A 17,864-nucleotide genomic window follows, 5' to 3' on the forward strand; every position below is an offset into this window, starting at 1 on the left:
TTGAGGCAAAACTCTCCACTGGTATCGCTCCATGGGAGCCTGAAAATTAAGTGAAGGAACACTGAATGCAAAACGCTTGCAATCACGAGGGCTTAAAGGAATAGTAAAAAAGCAATCCTTCAAATCAACAACTACAAGGTGATAGTTCCATGGAATGGCAGTAGGAGAAGGAAGTCCTAGCTGGAGAGGACCCATAATTTCCATAGTCTTATTTATTGCTCTCAAATCTTGTAATAGCCTCCAGTTTCCTGATTTCTTTTTAATGACAAATATAGGCATATTCCATGGACTATTAGATGGTTCAATGTGCCCAAGCTGTAGCTGTTCCTATACCAATTGAGCAGCTGCCCTAAGTTTCTCCTGAGAAAGGGGCCATTGGTCTACCCATACAGGATTATCTGATTTCCAAGTAATTGGGTCTGCACAATGCATTATTGGGGTAGCAGGAGCTACCAAGGCCCCTATGCTAAATTTTGATATCCTAATCCATGCCTTCTGGTATTGGGTGCCACTTCTATGGGGGTGAGAGTTCCTCACTGTTCTTTCCCTAGACCCTTAGTGGGCAAAAATCCTGATCAAGCATTTGAGTGCTAACTAAACTATTAGGACTGACAAGCAATGCCACCATATTTTTCAAAACATCTCTACCCCACAAATTAACTGGCAATCCAGGGAGCACATAAGGCTGAAAAAATCCAGAATGACCTTCTTTATCTTCCCATTGTAAAAAACTAGAACTTTGTTGAGGGGATTTACTCTGCCCTATACCTTGTAATTCTGTGGCTGCTGCATGAGTGGGCCAGGAAGGAGGCCAATGTAGCTTAGCAATAACAAATACATCAGCCCCAGTATCTAAAAGCCCTTTAAATTTACGCCCTTGTATTGTTAGTTCCATTTCAGAGCATTCCTGACCTATTTTTTGAATCCAATAGGCAGTATCAGTGGAACCAAATCTTTGATTCTCTCAGATTCCCTTTAGCAGGGTTTGGCCTTGTCTTAAAAGAGGTAAAAGGATTAATTGAGCAATTTTCATATCAGGGGAGATAGTGACTATATTCCTCAAAGTGTGAGCCATTACTTTAATTTCCCCTGCATAATCAGAGTCTATCACTCCAGGAAGAACAAAGAATTCCCTCATAGTTAAACTACTTTTGCCTAACAAGATTCCTACTGTGTTACTGGGAAGTGGCCCAAAAATTCCAGTGGGTATGGCTTGAGGTCCCATCTCTGGAGTCAATATGAATTGGGAGGTGGGACTGAGGTCCAGTCCTGTATTGCCTGTTGTTGCCTGGGATAGTTGGGCAATGTTTGGCCTGCTGGAATCTGAATTTGCTGAGGAAACACTGACATTGCCCCTATTGTTTGATGGGGCTGGGGAGGGCCCCATTGTCCGTTTCCCTGCCCTCCGGTAGTACATTTAGGCCTCCCCTTATTCTTCCAATGTTTCCCTTGTCTACAAAGTGGGCAGAGGTCCTGAGCCTTAAGGGCTGGCCGTCCTTGAGGGAGAGGCCGAGACCAATATCTGGGGAAAGCAGGGCAGTTTCTAGCAAAATGCCCCGAAACCCCGAACTGAAAACAGTTTCCATGGGCAAAAGTACTTCCCTGACCTTCCTTCCTTGGCTTGTTCTGTCCTTTATCAAAGTTTTGTCCTGGAAATCTTGCCTTATTACCTGTGGTAAAGGCAAGACCTTGCATGTATGAAGGCCCAACATCGGCGCATATTCTAATATAGTCCTCTACATCTCCCTTCTTGCGGTGAGGCCGAAGTGCAGCCTGACAAGCAGAATTAGCATTTTCATAGGCTAGTTGTTTTATTAAAACCTTTCCCACATTTTTATCCCCTACTATTCTTTCAACTGCTTGAATTAGCCGTGAGACAAAGTCTTGAAATCGCTTGTCTGCACCCTGCCTAATTTTACCAAATTCTTCTGGTTTGGTCCCTGGAATAGGCAGGCATTTCCATGCCTGTGTGGCTAGCTGATTAATTATATCATAAATAGCTGGTCAATACTCTAATTGAGTTGCCATATGGGCATATTGTCCTTCTCCAGTTAACATGTCTACAGTAACAGCAACCTCCTCTTGCTGATTTTTCTCATCCTGCTCTATAGCCTTTTCATGAAAGTCTTACTTCCACAACAAATAATCACCCCCGGAGAGACAAGCACGAGCAATCGCCTTCCAGTCATTTGGGGGAAGAGCCTTTGCACTAATGGTATCTAATAAACCAAGTGTAAAAGGGGCAGTAGGCCCATACTGAGCACAAGCAAGTTTAAGCTCTTTCAGAGTTTTAAAAGGTACAGGTTCATGTTCTTGCACTAGTCTCCCCATATCATCCTGTCTTTCCACAATAGGAAAACAGGCAAAGCCATCTATTGTTTCCCCTATATTTCGAGCCTGGTCTATAGATTGTTGGAGAGGGGATTTCCCAGATTTTGAGCTATAGATTATAGAATCAGCCCGATAAGGGAACGGAGGAGCAGAGGGTTGAATGTAGGAAGGAGCTGAGGGCAGTGGAGGCCCCGTGGCTAAGGCAGCCATAGCCACAGATTTTTCATCTGCCCTGTCATCCTCAGACGTCAAGTTATCCTCATATTCACATCCCTCTGTTTCCAGCTTACCCTGATACTTTTCAGACAATGATTTGTCATCATATGGAAACATTTTTACAAAAAGGTCCCTTATTTTTGACTCTATCTGTCCCGTATTCTTTTTTTTTAATTAATTAATTAATTTTTTTATTAATGTTAATGGGATGACATTAATAATTCAGGGTACATATATTCAAAGAAAACATGTCTAGGTTATCTTGTCATTAAATTATGTTGCATACCCCTCGCCCAGAGTCAGATTGCCCTCCGTCACCCTCTATCTAGTTTTCTCTGTGCCCCTCCCCCTCCCCCTAACTCTCTCCCTCCCTCCTTCCTGCGTCCTCCCTCCCCCCACCCCTGGTAACCACCACACTCTTGTCCATGTCTCTTAGTCTCATTTTTATGTTCCACCAATGTATGGAATCATGTAGTTCTTGTTTTTTTCTGATTTACTTATTTCACTCCGTATAATGTTGTCAAGATCCCACCATTTTGCTGTAAATGATCTGATGTCATCATTTCTTATGGCTGAGTAGTATTCCATAGTGTATATGTGCCACATATTCTTTATCCAGTCTTCTATTGAAGGGCTTTTTGGTTGTTTCCATGTCTTGGCCACTGTGAACAGTGCTGCAATGAACATGGGGCTACATGTGTCTTTACGTATCAATGATTCTGAGGTTTTGGGGTATATACCCAGTAGAGGGATTGCTGGGTCATAAGGTAGTTCTATTTGCAGTTTTTTGAGGAACCACCATACTTTCCTCCATAATGGTTGTACTATTTTACATTCCCACCAACAGTGTATGAGGGTTCCTTTTTCTCCACAGCCTCTCCAACATTTGCTATTACCCGTCTTGTTGATATTAGCTAATCTAACAGGGGTGAGGTGGTATCTCATTGTAGTTTTGATTTGCATTTCTCTAATAACTAATGAAGCTGAGCATCTTTTCATATATCTGTTGGCCATTTGTATTTCTTCCTGGGAGAAGTGTCTGTTCATGTCCTCTTCCCATTTTTTTATTGGATTGTTTGTTTGTTTGTTGTTGAGTTTTATGAGTTCTTTGTATATTTTGGATATTAGGCCCTTATCTGAGCAGTTGTTTGAAAATATCAGTTCCCATTTAGTTGGCTGCCTGTTTATTTTGTCAGTTTCTCTTGCTGAGCAAAAACTTTTTATTCTGATGTAGTCCCATTCATTTATCTTTGCCTTCACTTCTCTTGCCATTGGAGTCAAGTTCATAAAATGTTCTTTAAAACCCAGGTCCATGATTTTAGTACCTATGTCTTCTTCTATGTACTTTATTGTTTCAGATCTTATATTTAGGTCTTTGATCCATTTTGAATTAATTTTAGTACACGGGGACAGGCTGTAGTCGAGTTTCATTCTTTTGCATGTGGCTTTCCAGTTTTCCCAACACCATTTGTTGAAGAGGCTTTCTTTTCTCCATTGTGTGTTGTTGGCCCCTTTATCAAAGATTATTTGACCATATATATGTGGTTTTATTTCTGGGCTTTCTATTCTGTTCCATTGGTCTGAGTGTCTATTTTTCTGCCAATACCATGCAGTTTTGATTATTGTGGCCCTATAATATAGTTTAAAGTCAGGTATTGTAATGCCCCCAGCTTCATTCTTTTTCCTTAGGATTGCTTTGGCTATTCGGGTTTTTTTATAGTTCCATATAAATCTGATGATTTTTTGTTCCATTTCTTTAAAAAATGTCATAGGAATTTTGATGGGAATTGCATTAAATTTATATATTACTTTGGGTAATATGGCCATTTTAATTATATTTATTCTTCCTATCCAAGAACAAGGAATATTTTTCCATCTCATTGTGTCTTTTTCTATTTCTCTTAGCAATGCCTTGTAGTTTTCTTTATATAGGTCCTTTACATTCTTTGTTATGTTTATTCCTAGGTATTTTATTTTTTTTGTTGCAATCGTGAAGGGGATTATTTTTTTGAGTTCGTTTTCTAATATTTCATTGTTGGCATATAGAAAGGCTATGGACTTTTGTATGTTAATTTTGTATCCTGCGACCTTACTGTGTTGGTTTATTGTTCTAGTAATCTTTTTGTGGAGTCCTTTGGGTTTTCGATGTATAGGATCATATCATCAGCAAAAAGTGATACCTTTACTTCTTCTTTTCTGATATGGATGCCTTTTATTTCTTTGTCTTGTCTGATTGCTCTGGCCAGAACTTCTAGCACCACATTAAATAAGAGTGGAGAGAGTGGACAACCCTGTCGTGTTCCTGATGTAAGGTAGAAAGTCCTCAGTTTTACGCCATTTAATATGATGTTGGCTGATGGTTTATCATATATGGCCTTTATCATGTTGAGATATTTTCCTTCTATACCCATTTTGTTGAGAGTCTTAAACATAAAATTGTGTTGTATTTTATCGAAAGCCTTTTCTGCGTCTATTGATAAGATCATGTGGTTTTTGTTCTTTGTTTTGTTGATATGGTGTATTACGTTAACCATTTTACGTATGTTGAACCATCCTTGAGATTCTGGGATGAATCCCACTTGATCATGATGTATTATTTTTTTTATATGTTGTTGTATTCGATTTGCCAGTATTTTGTTTAGTATTTTAGCATCTGTATTCATTAGAGATATTGGTCTGTAGTTTTCTTTCTTTGTGCCATCCTTGCCAGGTTTTGGTATGAGGGTTATGTTGGCCTCATAAAATGTGTTTGGAAGTATTGCTTCTTCTTCAATTTTTTGGAAGACTTTGAGTAGAATGGGAACCAAGTCTTCTTTGAATGTTTGATAGAATTCACTAGTATAACCGTCTGGGCCTGGGCTTTTATTTTTGGGGAGGTTTTTAATAGTTTTTTCTATTTCCTCCCTGCTGATTGGTCTGTTTAGGCTTTCTGCTTCTTCATGACTCAGTTTAGGAAGGTTGTATTGTTCTAGGAATTTATCCATTTCTTCTAGATTGTTGTATTTGGTGGCATATAGTTTTTCATAGTATTCTACAATAATTCTTTGTATATCTATGATGTCTGTGGTGATCTCTCCTCTTTCATTTTGGATTTTATTTATTTGAGTCCTGTGTCTTTTTTCCTTGGTGAGTCTTGCCAAGGGTTTGTCAATTTTGTTGATCTTTTCAAAGAACCAGTTCCTTGTTTTATTGATTTTTTCTATAGTTTTTCTGTTCTCTATTTCGTTTATTTCTGCTCTGATTTTTATTATCTCCTTTCTTCGGCTGGTTTTGGGTTGTCTTTGTTCTTCTTTTTCTAGTTCCTTAAGGTGTGAAGTTAAGTGGTTTACTTCGGCTCTCTCTTGTTTGTTCATATAGGCCTGAAGTGATATGAACTTTCCTCTTATTACTGCTTTTGCTGCATCCCAGAGATTCTGATATGTCGTATTTTCATTTTCATTTGTCTGTATGTATCTTTTGATCTCTGTGCTTATTTCTTCTTTGACCCATTCATTTTTTAGAAGTATGTTGTTTAGTTTCCACAATTTTCTGGGTTTTTCCCCCTCTTTTTTACAGTTGAATTCTAGTTTCAAGGCTTTATGATCAGAGAATATGCTTTTCACAATTTCAATTTTTCTAAATTTGCTGATATTGTCTTTGTGGCCCAACATATGGTCAATTCTTGAGAATGTTCCATGTACACTAGAGAAAAATGTATACTCTGTCGCTTTGGGATGAAGTGTCCTGTAGATGTCTATCATATCCAGGTGTTCTAGTATTTCGTTTAAGGCCACTATATCTTTATTGATTCTCTGTTTGGATGACCGATCTAGAGCCGTCAGCGGTGTATTGAGGTCTCCAAGTATGATTGTATTTTTGTCAGTTTTTGTTTTAAGGTCAATAAGTAGCTGTCTTATATATTTTGGTGCTCCTTGGTTTGGTGCATATATATTAAGGATTGTTATGTCTTCTTGATTCAACTTCCCCTTAATCATTATGAAATGACCATTTTTGTCTCTGAGTACTTTTTCTGTCTTGTAGTCAGCATTATTAGATATGAGTATTGCTACACCTGCTTTTTTTTTTGGGTGTTTGCTTGGAGTATTGTTTTCCAGCCTTTCACTTTGAATTTGTTTTTATCCTTGTTGCTTAGATGAGTTTCTTGTAGGCAGCATACAGTTGGATTTTCTTTTTTAATCCATTCTGCTACTCTGTGTCTTTTTATTGGTAAGTTTAATCCATTTACATTTAGTGTAATTATTGACACTTGTGGATTCCGTATTGCCATTTTATAAATTGCTTTCTGTTAGTTTTGTATCTTGTTTGATTCTTCTCTTTTGTTTTTCTATCATTTGTTTTTGTTTGTTTGTGTTCCATACTTCTTTCCTCTGTTGCTACCTTTTTTAAGTCAAGTGTTTTTGTGGTGGTTTTTTCAAGGGTGGTTACCGTTAAGTAATGAAAAGGGTACCTACCATACTCATTGTAGTACCCTTTCTTATGAGTATTTCTGCGCTTCATCGTCCTTTGCTACTGTTAATCTTCATCCTTTCTCCCCTTTTTTTTCTTTTGTTGTCACAGTTTAAGTTTGGTTTTATTGTTTTCTTGGTGGAGCTGTTACTTGTGGTTTTGTTTTCTTTTGTTCTTTGAATCTGGTTGGAAAACCCCCTTTAGTATTTCCTGGAGTGGGGGCTTTCTGATGATAAATTCTCTCATCTTTTCTGTATTTGTGAATATTTTTATATCTCCTTCGTACTTGAAGGATAGCTTTGATGGGTATAGTATTCTTGGCTGAAAGTTCCTCTCTTTCAGGGCTTTAAATATTGGGGTCCACTCTCTTCTAGCTTGTAGAGTTTCTGCTGAGAAATCTGATGATAATCTAATAGGCCTTCCTTTATATGTTGTATTCTTCTTTTCCCTGGCTGCCTTGAGAATTTTTTCTTTGTCATTGGTTTGTGTCATCTTCATTATGATGTGCCTTGGAGTGGGTTTGTTGGGGTTAAGAAAACTCGGTGTTCTGTTTGCTTCTTGAATTTGAGGCTTTAGTTCTTTCCACAGGCTTGGGAAGTTCTCATCTATTATTTGTTTGAGTATATTCTCCATTCCATTTTCTTTCCTTTCTCCCTCTGATATACCTATTATTCTTATGTTATTCTTTCTGATGGAGTCAGACAATTCCTGTAGGGCTTTCTCGTTTTTTATTATTTTTGAGTCTCTTTCTTCTTCTCTCTGTTGTGCCTCAAGTTGCTTGTCTTCTATTTCACTAATCCTATCTTCTATCTGGGCTGTTCTATTAGCTAAGCTTGTTACCTCGTTTTTCAGCTCGTGAATTGAGTTTTTCATTTGTGTTTGATTTGTTTTTATAGTTTCAATTTCCTTGGTAATATATTCTTTGTGATCGTTGAGTTGTTTTCTGATTTCCCTAAATTGCCTTTCTGTGTTTTCTTGTATATCTCTGAGTATTTTTACGATTTCTATTTTAAATTTTCTGTCATTTGGCTCCAAGGCTTCCAATATGTTAAATCTTTTCTCCATAGATTTTTTCCACATCTATTTGTGTTACCTCTCTATCTTTTGTATCCATAATATTCGATTTCCTTTTTCTTATTGGCATCTGAAGGTGGTCTTGTTGATAGTGTTAATTAGAATTAATAAAGAATAAAAAGAAAAAAAAAAAGGAAAACACTCCACAAAAAAAAAGTAATAATTTATTATTTTCCCCTTTTTTCTTTCTTCTCTTCCCCTCCTCTCACCTCCTTAGGGAAATATCGTGATGACCTGTGAATTATATTATGCTAAATGGAACAAAAACTGCCTATAACAGAGGGCCTGATTTGGGGTGAAGAGTTCAAGGGGGAAAAAAAGGGAGTAGGGACCTACTAAATGCAAAAAAAAAAGAAAAAAAAAAAAGGAGAAAATCTTAGACAAGCATTAAATGATTTGCTTGTAAGTGATGGTCGACTAAGAGATATAATGAGAGGGATAGGAGGGAAACAGAAAAAAGGAGAGAAAAAATAATAAAGAAGAAAAAATAAAAATAAAAATAATAAGTAAAAATCTGTTGTATTAAGTGGAGCGAAGACTAAATACAATGGAGACTTTGGGTTGGGAGGAATGCTAGTGAGTTAAAAAGCAATGTAAAAAGTACCCAAAATGCCACAAAAACAAACAAATAAAGGAAAACCAAGAACAAAAGCAGAAAAAAGAAAAAAAGAAAAAACAAAAAACAAAAAACAAAAAAACTTGAGTCCCAAATTAAATAATTTGTTCGTGATTGAGGATTGAATGGGAGGAAAAGTAAAAGGAGAAAAGAAGAAACGAATAGAAAGGAAAAAATAAGAAAAAGAGAGAAACAAAGGAAGAAAAAAAAGGAAAGGAAAAAAAAAAAACAAAAGGGGAGAGAGTGAGAGTTAAGGGTTTTGGAGTGTAACCCTAAAGGAGAGTAAGGATGAAGAAAAGAAATAAAATGTAATACTCATGGGTAGTGTAGTTCAAGAAAAGGGTAGCATAAGATGGGCAGAGAATAAAAGGACCGAGGTGGAAGAAATTGAAATAATAATAATAAAGGCAATAAGATAGAAGAAAGAACAACAACAAAGAATTAGTGGAACAAGTTATAAAGTCTGTGGATTTTTCTTGATTTTGAGAGGTTAACTTCTTCCTTTTTCTTTTCTCTCCCTCTTCCTAGTCGGTGACTCTGTACCCCAGGTTCTGCCCCTGTGTCACGCTTAGATAGGGATTTGCAGTTGATGGGATTCTATGGCAATGCCATATAATTGGCTTTAGTCTCGCTGGTAGTCAAGGCTTGTTGGCGTTTGCAGAGTCCAACAATGAGAGAGTTTGCTTTACTGGAGTCTCTCTCCTAGTCTCCCCTTCCTGAATTAGCAGCCTGGTGATCCAGCTATGAGGCTGCCACTGCTTCTGTCTGGGGAGTAAGAGGCTCAAAGAGCTGGGAAATCCCCACTCTATCCTCACTCAGCGCAAGGCTCTGGGTAAGGCTCTGGCAGTCAGAGCCTCCAGCGTAATCAGGTGGGGCTGGGAGTCAATTGTTTTCAAGGTGACTGTTCAGCACCTACCATTCAGTTGGACCACTCAACCCAGGCTTTCCACACTGGGTAGCCTGTTTTGGCTGGGAAGAAGAGGCACTAGTCGCTGCTTGCTGTATAGATCTTAATATCTGCCAAGTCCCTCTTGTTAGGTATATCCCTGAATATGGAGGCTCTGTCAATCAGAAGTTGCTCCTGCCCCTTTAGCGAAAGGCACTGAAAAATATCACGCCTCTTGTCTTGGATCGCTGAACTGGGAGAGATCTTATCAATTAGAGCCCCGTGGGTGCGCAGACTTCGTGGGTTAAGCTAATTTCAGTGATTGGATCTGCAGCTGTGCTCCAGAAAGTACTTCAGGCTGCCTGCACGCCCCTCCCCCAACGCTTGATTGTTAGCTTGAATGGCTGGGTGAGGTGCCCCGCCCACGGAGAGAATCTCCCGACTAGGAAAGACAGCCTTGGCGCCCCTCCCGGACCGCGGCACGCTGGTGGCCGGGGACTCTCCGGACCGTGGCACGGGGCGTGCGCACAGTTTCTCGGGGCACGCTGGTGGCCGGGGACTCTCCGGACCGCGGCACGGGGCGCGCGTGCGGTTTCTCGGGGCATGCCGGTGGCCGGGGGCTCTCCAGACCGCGGCATGGGGCGCGCCTGCGGTTTCTCGGGGCACGCTGGTGGCTGGGGGCTCTCCAGACTGCGGCACGGGGCGCGCGTGCACGCGCGGTTTCTCAGGGAACGTCGGCGGCCGCCAGTGCCCAGGCAGCCGCTCCCCGAGTGTGGGCGGGCAGTTGCACGCGTGGGTTGACTCACCACAGGCGTACTCCCTCCTCGGCAACAGTCCTTTTGCTTTCAGTGTGTGTGTATGGAACTCCGGAATGCTCCGAGGATAAATTTTTCTGTTTCTATTTGATAAATTTGTTGAAATTTTGGGGAGATCTGTCGGATGCGCTGCTCATGGCGCCATTTCCGTGACGTCACTTGTCCCGTATTCTTTTACTCCCAACTACACTTTCCCCAAAAACTTTCTTTACTCACTGTGCGCACTTCACTTTGGGGAGTTCCGTCACCTTCCTTCAGTTTTAGTTTCCTCGTACTCAAGTTGTCTGTTCAGGCGCCACTTGCCGCGGACCAGCGCAGCTCCTAATAATGGTGTGGAATTAAGGAAACACACTTTGTCAGAACAAAACCGATGGGACCGGGAGGACTCCTCAAACTGCCTGGCAGCATCTGGGTGCCTCACAGCCCCAGTTCGCTTTATTATATAGACATATGCAAATCAAGGACCCTGATACAAAGTTGCACATCAAAGGCTAAGACAGAAACTCTCCCAAGGCAAAAACAGGATACATTAGTGAAATTTACAAACATCTGAAACAAACAAAGAGTCAGAGGAAGGGCATGTATATTGCTTCCTGCAACCCAAGGAAGGAAGTGGAGTGGGTGCAAACACTCAGCATCAAAGCCAAATATGGAGATGGAGGGGGTAGAACTTAGCCCCCTGCCAAGCCTGGAATCTATAATGACTTTTTGCCATTAACGGTCCACAACAGGTGAGCAAGAGAGCAACACCTCAGATGGGCAGATCATCCCCCCTAGTGGCTTTCTGGGTATTTTCTGGTCAGCGTGCATGCTGGAGTCTGTCTCTGCCTCCTCTCTTCTCAGTAAATAAAACAAAAAAATATGAACCTATCTTCCGAAATGATGATGTCTTTGCATTGTCTTTGCATTGTCTCTCTCAAATAAGAATTTCTTTTTTTCTCTTTATCACTAGCATATATATATAATGGAATAATATTTCAAAAATTCTATGAGCTCTGTACTTTCATCAATCACTTCACTGTGCTAAATAGTAACTTACTGGTGACAAACGAACTTGACCACTTTTTTTTTTCTTTTTTTTTTCTGAAGCTGGAAACGGGGAGAGACAGTCAGACAGACTCCTGCATGCGCCCGACCGGGATCCACCTGGCACGCCCACCAGGGGACGACGCTCTGCCCCTCCGGGGCGTCGCCCTGTTGCGACCAGAGCCACTCCAGCACCTGGGGCAGAGGCCAAGGAGCCATCCCCAGCACCCAGGCCATCTTTGCTCCAATGGAGCCTCGCTGCGGGAGGGGAAGAGAGAGACAGAGAGGAAGGAGAGGGGGAGGGGTGGAGAAGCAAATGGGCGCTTCTCCTGTGTGCCCTGGCCGGGAATCGAACCCGGGACTTCTGCACGCCAGGCCGACGCTCTATCACTGAGCCAACCGGCCAGGGCCCGAACTTGACCACTTTTGATACACTCACTTGCCATCTGATTATCTTTGAAAGTGTCTGTTCAAGATCTTTTCATGTTTTTTTAAATTGTGGACTTTTGGAAATTCTATGATGTGGATATCAGTCTTCCCTTCAACCCTTTTCACAGAGACAGAGTCAGGAGGGACAGATAAGAACACACAGGAAGGGAGAGAGAGATGAGACACATCAATTCTTCCTTGCTGCATCTTAGTTGTTCATTGATTACTTTCTCATATGTGCCTTGACCGGGGGGCTACAGTAGAGTGAGTGATCCCTTGCTCAAGCCAGAGCTAGCATGGCCTCAAGCCTGTGACCTTGATCTTCAAGCCAGTGTCTTTTGGCTCAAGCCAGTGAACATAGAGTCATGTCTATAATCTTACACTCAAGCCAGCAACCCTGCGCTCAAGCCTGGTGATCCCACACTCAAGCCAGCGACCTCGGGGACTTGAACCTGAGTTCTCTGCATCCCACTGCCCCACCGCCTGGTCAGGCTGGATATGAGTCTTTTATCAGCTAAAACTTGTGAGGAATGTGTTGAGATTTCTTTTATGTATTAATATTTACTTATCCATGCATGCCAATGGTCCTCTAAGTGTTCTGGTATCATTTGTTGGGAAGTGTATGCTTTCAAAGTCAAAGCCTTTGTTCCTTTCTCAAACAGTTGAGTGTATTTGATTTGTGCAGGTCTTTTTGTGGGCTCTCTATTCTGTCCCATTTATCTGTACATTTATGCTTTCACAAATATTGCCAATACAGATACTACATATAAGTTTTAAAATCTTTTTTTTTTAAAGATTTCATTTATTCATTATAGAGAGGAGAGAGAGAGAGAGAGAGAGAGAGAGAAGGGGGAGGAGCAGGAATCATCAACTCCCATATGTGCCTTGACCAGGCAAGCCCAGGGTTTTGAACCAGCAACCTCAGCGTTTCCAGGTTGACGCTTTATCCACTGCACCACCACAGGTCAGGCAAGTTTTAAAATCTTTTGATGTGAGCCCTTAGGCTGGTTGTTTTCGCTAAGAATTTGTTCTTGCTATATTAAGTGTAGAAACCAGGCAAATGTTATTTTTACCAGGAGATCAACGGTAAGACATTTTGATATTTTCTACCCCTAGTTAGTGGTGTGATAAGAGACTTCAATTCTGAGGTGTCCTAAAATGCATTGCCACTATTTAACGAGACAAACTTAGTACAACCCAAAAGATGAATTAAGATACAAAATACCTCATCTCTACTCCTTAAATTAAGTGATGACATAAATGAGAAAAATACATCAGAAAAATGGTCACAGAACAGAGAAAATCGAGAAAACATGATGTCTTAAAGAAATATTGTATTGTGGGTTGAGTACTGCAACTTGGAAAAAGGAAAATAGTGAAAAACTTTGTGAAATTGGAGATTTCTCAATTTGAGAAATGTGCCATGGTTATATAAAATGTTCACATGATAGGAACTTGAATAAAGTAATATGCCAATTCTTTATACTAATATTAGTGATTTTCATATAATTATGAAAATTTACCATAATAAGGTTTATTAAGAATAGGTTTAAGGCCCTGGCCGGTTGGGTCAGTGGTAGAGCGTCGGCCTGGCGTGCCGAAGTCCCGGGTTCGATTCCCTGCCAGGGCACACAGGAGATGCGTCCATCTGCTTCTCCACCCCTCCCCCTCTCCTTCCTCTCCCGCAGCCAAGGCTCCATTGGAGCAAGGATGGCCTGGGCACTGAGGATGGCTCTGTGGCCTCTGCCTCAGGCACTAGAGTGGCTCTGGTCGCAACATAGCGACGCCCTGGATGGGCAGAGCGTCGCCCCTGGTGAGCGTGCTGGGTGGATCCCGGTCGGGCGCATGCGGGAGTCTGACTGTCTGTCTGACTCTCTCTCCCCGTTTCCAGCTTCAGAAAAATACAAAAAAAAAAAAAAAAAATGAATAGGTTTAATATATGGGAATTAAATCTCATTAAATTGTAAAATAGAAGCTTGGCAGGTCGTGGATCAGTAGATCGAGCTGAGGACCCAGGTTGAAATCCCGAGGTCTCCAGCATGAGAGCGGGCTCCCCTGGCTTGGGTGCATGCTCACCAGCTTGAGTGTGGGTGGTCCGCGCTCAAGCGTGGGATCATAGACATGACCCCATGGTCGCTAGCATATGCAAGGTTTCCTCTGAAAGCTCTCCCACCCATCAAGGTAAGTATAAGAAAGTAATTAATGAATAACCAAAACCACCCAAATCTCTCCCTTCCTCTGTCTGTCTCTCTTGCCAATTAAAAAAAAGCTGGAAAGAAACAATTGTGATCTAATTTTATTTTATATTCTCATAAGCAAATTTCCATATTATCTTTATTATATGCGGCTTAAGTGTTTGTCGCCAATAGCTTATTGGTTGCTTGCGTAACTATACTCGCCAATGGCCCCCAACACCCAGGTCCTGCGGGACTCCCGGCCGGCACCCTTCCCGAGCTGAGCAGGGTCTCTGCGCAGCTGCTACCCCGGCGCCTGCAGGGTCGCCCCGACACGGGCTGGGCCGCGGGTACTCAGAGGTCGCCCGGCCGCCCGCGCCGCCCCCTTGCCTGACGCACGCAGAGGCTGGACGCGATTTGCCACGAGTGACTGGAGCAGCAGCAGCAGCCGCCGCCAGAGGCTGGACACGATTTGCCACGAGTGACTGGAGCAGCAGCAGCAGCCGCCGCCAGAGGCTGGACACGATTTGCCACGAGTGACTGGAGCAGCAGCAGCAGCAGCCGCCGCCGCCGGGGCCCGCCCCGCCCCCAGCCTGCCTTCTCCCTCCTCGCCCTCCGCCCGCGTTTTCTTTCGCGTCCCCACGTCCTCCCCGCCATCCCGGAGCAGCCGGCCAGCGCCAGCTAGGTGAGTGTGGCCGCCGTGTGGCCCGGCGGTCGCAGGAGCAGCGCGCAGGCCCTGGGGCCGGGCGCCAAGCGCGGGCGGGAGGGGGTGGCGGCCCCGCCTCGGCCGCCGCAGACAAAGCGCCTGAGCCAGGAAGCCGGGCGGGCGGTCCCAGCCTCCGCGCCGCCTTCCGGGTGTGGGCTCGGCCCGCGAAGCCCGGGCCGCTCGCGTCACCCGTCCGGAGCGCCCTCCTTCGTTTCTGGGTGAAGTGGGGGGACCCGAATCGTGCAACAGGTTTAGGCGTTAATCCGTATTTCCCGGCGTGCGGGGACCAGACGTGGCGTCCGGCTCCGGGGCGAGTCCCCGCGTCCAGCGCCCGCGGCTGGCTCCTTTGTGTGGCGGGTGCCCAGCCCACCCGGTGGGTGGGGGGTCCGGCCCGAGGCCCCGGGGGCTGCGCTGAGACTCCTGGACACCTCGCTCGCGGAGTGGGACTTGGCTTCCGCGGGTCTGCAGGGTTTTAACATTCCTGCAGCCTTTGGAGCAACCACAAAGGGAGGAGAGAGGGGCTTGGCAAGGATCTCTGGCTAGGTGTTTCTTTTCTGTAGGTGAGGTAGACTCATATGAGAGACTAGAAAGCCCGGCAGTCATACGAAATGACTGCTGTTCTAGATATTATAAATTGTAATTAAAATGATTTGTGCAAAGGTGTCTGCTAATTCAAACTGAATTACCCAGGGCAGGCAGCGAGGACGCCCCTTTGCTTAGTGCCCCACGGGGTTTCCCCCTTCTACTTGCTTAATTGCTTAAAGTAGAGTGCAATGAAGGAAACCACTGGCGGTACATTTCTTAAAAGCCACCGCTAGCTCAATAAATAAAGGTGATTTAAATAATAAAATGTTAATTCACATGTCAAAGATCTCTTTGTACACACAAATCATTTTAATTACAAATTGATAATATCTAGAACAGCGGTCATTTCGTATGACCGCCGGGCTTTCTAGTAACATATATATGTATATCTACATGTAATTAATAGTAAGTGGGTATACAAAAATTATGGGTGAACTAGTAGGATGATAACTCAAGTTACCAAAAAGTATGCATTAAAAAACGGTATGGCCATGGTCATGTGGTTACAGCATCGTTCTGAATTGCAAATGTTGCCAATTCTGATCCCAGGTCAGGACATATACAAGAACAGATTGGTGTTCCTGTCACTCTCTGATTTACCTCTCTTCTCTCTCTAAAATACAGTAATAAAACCTATACATTGTGCAAATAAAGACTATAATAAACTAAAAAAATAAATAAATAAAATACAGTAATAAAATAAACAGTAAAGAAAATAGGTATGCATTTATTAGAGGTACACATGATGGCTCTATCTGTAGCATGTCAGCTTTCTCTACCCCCTTCTTATACCTCTCAAGGTTTATGTCTCTTTCCTAAGCTCCAAGGTGCCGTGTTTTGCCTCTTTAACTTGTTTTGAAGGTTATTTGACAGCTCACTTCTTCAACTTCTGTTTTTCCCTAAATAAACATCTTACAAAGAAAAGCGGGGTAGAAGCGGGGTAGCCTGATCAGGCGGTGGCGCAGTGGATAGAGCGTCGAACTGGGATGTGGATGACCCAGGTTCTAGACCCCGAGGTTGCCAGCTTGAGCGTGGGCTCATCTGGTTTGAGCAAAAGCTCACCAGCTTGGACCCAAAGTCGCTGGCTTGAGCAAGGGGGTTACTCAGTCTGCTGAAGGCCCACGGTCAAGGCACATATGAGAAAGCAATCAATGAACAACTAAGGTGTCACAATGAAAAACTGATGATTGATGCTTCTCATCTCTCTCTGTTTCTATCTGTCTGTCCCTATCTATCCCTCTCTCTGACTCTCTGTCTCTGTGAAAAAAAAAAAGAAAAAAAGAAAAGTGGGGTATAATTGAAAATCATAAAAAAAGAAAATCATAAGCATATCGATGTTTCTATCTCTAATATTAAAAAAATGTAAAAACCCAAAAAATTTATTTATGGTTCAGTTTATATTATAATCCCCTCATTATCCAAATCCTTTATTTTTAAAAATTTTGTTCACTGATTACAAACAGGATGTTGGGGCAAGGAGAAGTATCAATTCTTGTCTGACTTATTATGCATTTACTGGTTGATTCTCCATCAGAAATCCAACTCACAACCTTGATGTATCAGGATGACACTCAAACCATCTGAGCTACCCAGCCCAGGCTCATTATCCAAATTCTTACTTTCTTCTTCCATGGTTTGTTGGAACCTTCCTTCTTAGATTTAGGGGTCTTCATTTATTTTTATACCACTAGAGATACAATTATGCCGACATCTTTTGTTGAAAAGGTGCTGCAACTCTGAGATAATGCTTCTCATCTCTCTCCCTTTTTGTCCTGCTGTCCCTATCCCTCTATCTTGCTTACTAAAAAAAAAAAAGTATATACATATTAAATTTTAGTGTACCAGACATACTGATTCACTTCAAATCCTAGGTAGTTTATACTTTTGCAATGGTACTTGGAGTCATTTAAAAAATAAACCATACCGTACAAACCTTTTTAATTATAGTTCATTTTTACAGCTTTATGGCCATAATTTATAGATAACATTTATTATACATAGTATTTTTGCAAGTTACTGAAGTTTAGTAAGTTTAGAGTTGTGACATCATGAAAATCCAGTTTCTAGAAAACTTCATGACCTCATACATAAAGTAATTACATGGTTGTATTATTTCTGTTATGTTTTATAAGTTTTTTTTATACTTTAAATACAATCCTTTACCAGATGCATGCAGAAATGTTTTCTCCCAAACTTTGGCTCTAGTCTTCAATTTCGTAAATGTTGTGCTTGAAAGTTCACATTTTGCCTGAGCAGGTCATGTCTCTGTACATAGAGTGTAGGCCTGGGATGCTGAGGCCCCAGGTTTGAAAACCTGAGGTCATAGGCTTGAGGGCAGGTTCAACAGATTGATGGCGTGGTCATTGACTTGAGCATGGGATCACAGACATGACCACATGATCACTGGTTTGAGCCCAAGCTCTCTGGGTAAAGAAAGAGGTTACTGCCTCAGCTGGAGTCCCCTGGTCATGGGACATATTAGAAAGCAATCAAGGAGCCAGACTAGGTGGTGGTACAGTCAACAGAGCATCGGACTGGGATGCAGAGGACCCAGGTTCAA

At 42.3% G+C, this 17,864-nt stretch overlaps 1 protein-coding gene across 7 annotated transcripts in view; it reads left to right on the forward strand.

The window, feature by feature from the left end:
- The window catches only part of LOC136399222 (zinc finger protein 615-like), a 265,085-nt gene that overhangs the window by 216,068 nt on the left and 31,153 nt on the right, over positions 1-17,864 (forward strand). For 2 of the 7 annotated variants that reach the window (XM_066374206.1, XM_066374207.1), the window contains exon 1: positions 17,256-17,731. The exons of 3 other annotated variants lie outside the window; for them this stretch is intronic. The gene's annotated coding sequence lies outside the window, so the exon portion shown is untranslated. Of the gene's footprint in view, positions 1-14,656; positions 14,699-17,255; positions 17,732-17,864 lie in introns of those variants that run through there. 2 more of the 7 variants (XM_066374209.1, XM_066374208.1) reach the window with 2 other exon arrangements.

The sequence above is a fragment of the Saccopteryx leptura genome, chromosome 3 (assembly GCF_036850995.1).
Source record: "Saccopteryx leptura isolate mSacLep1 chromosome 3, mSacLep1_pri_phased_curated, whole genome shotgun sequence".
NCBI lineage: Eukaryota > Metazoa > Chordata > Mammalia > Chiroptera > Emballonuridae > Saccopteryx > Saccopteryx leptura.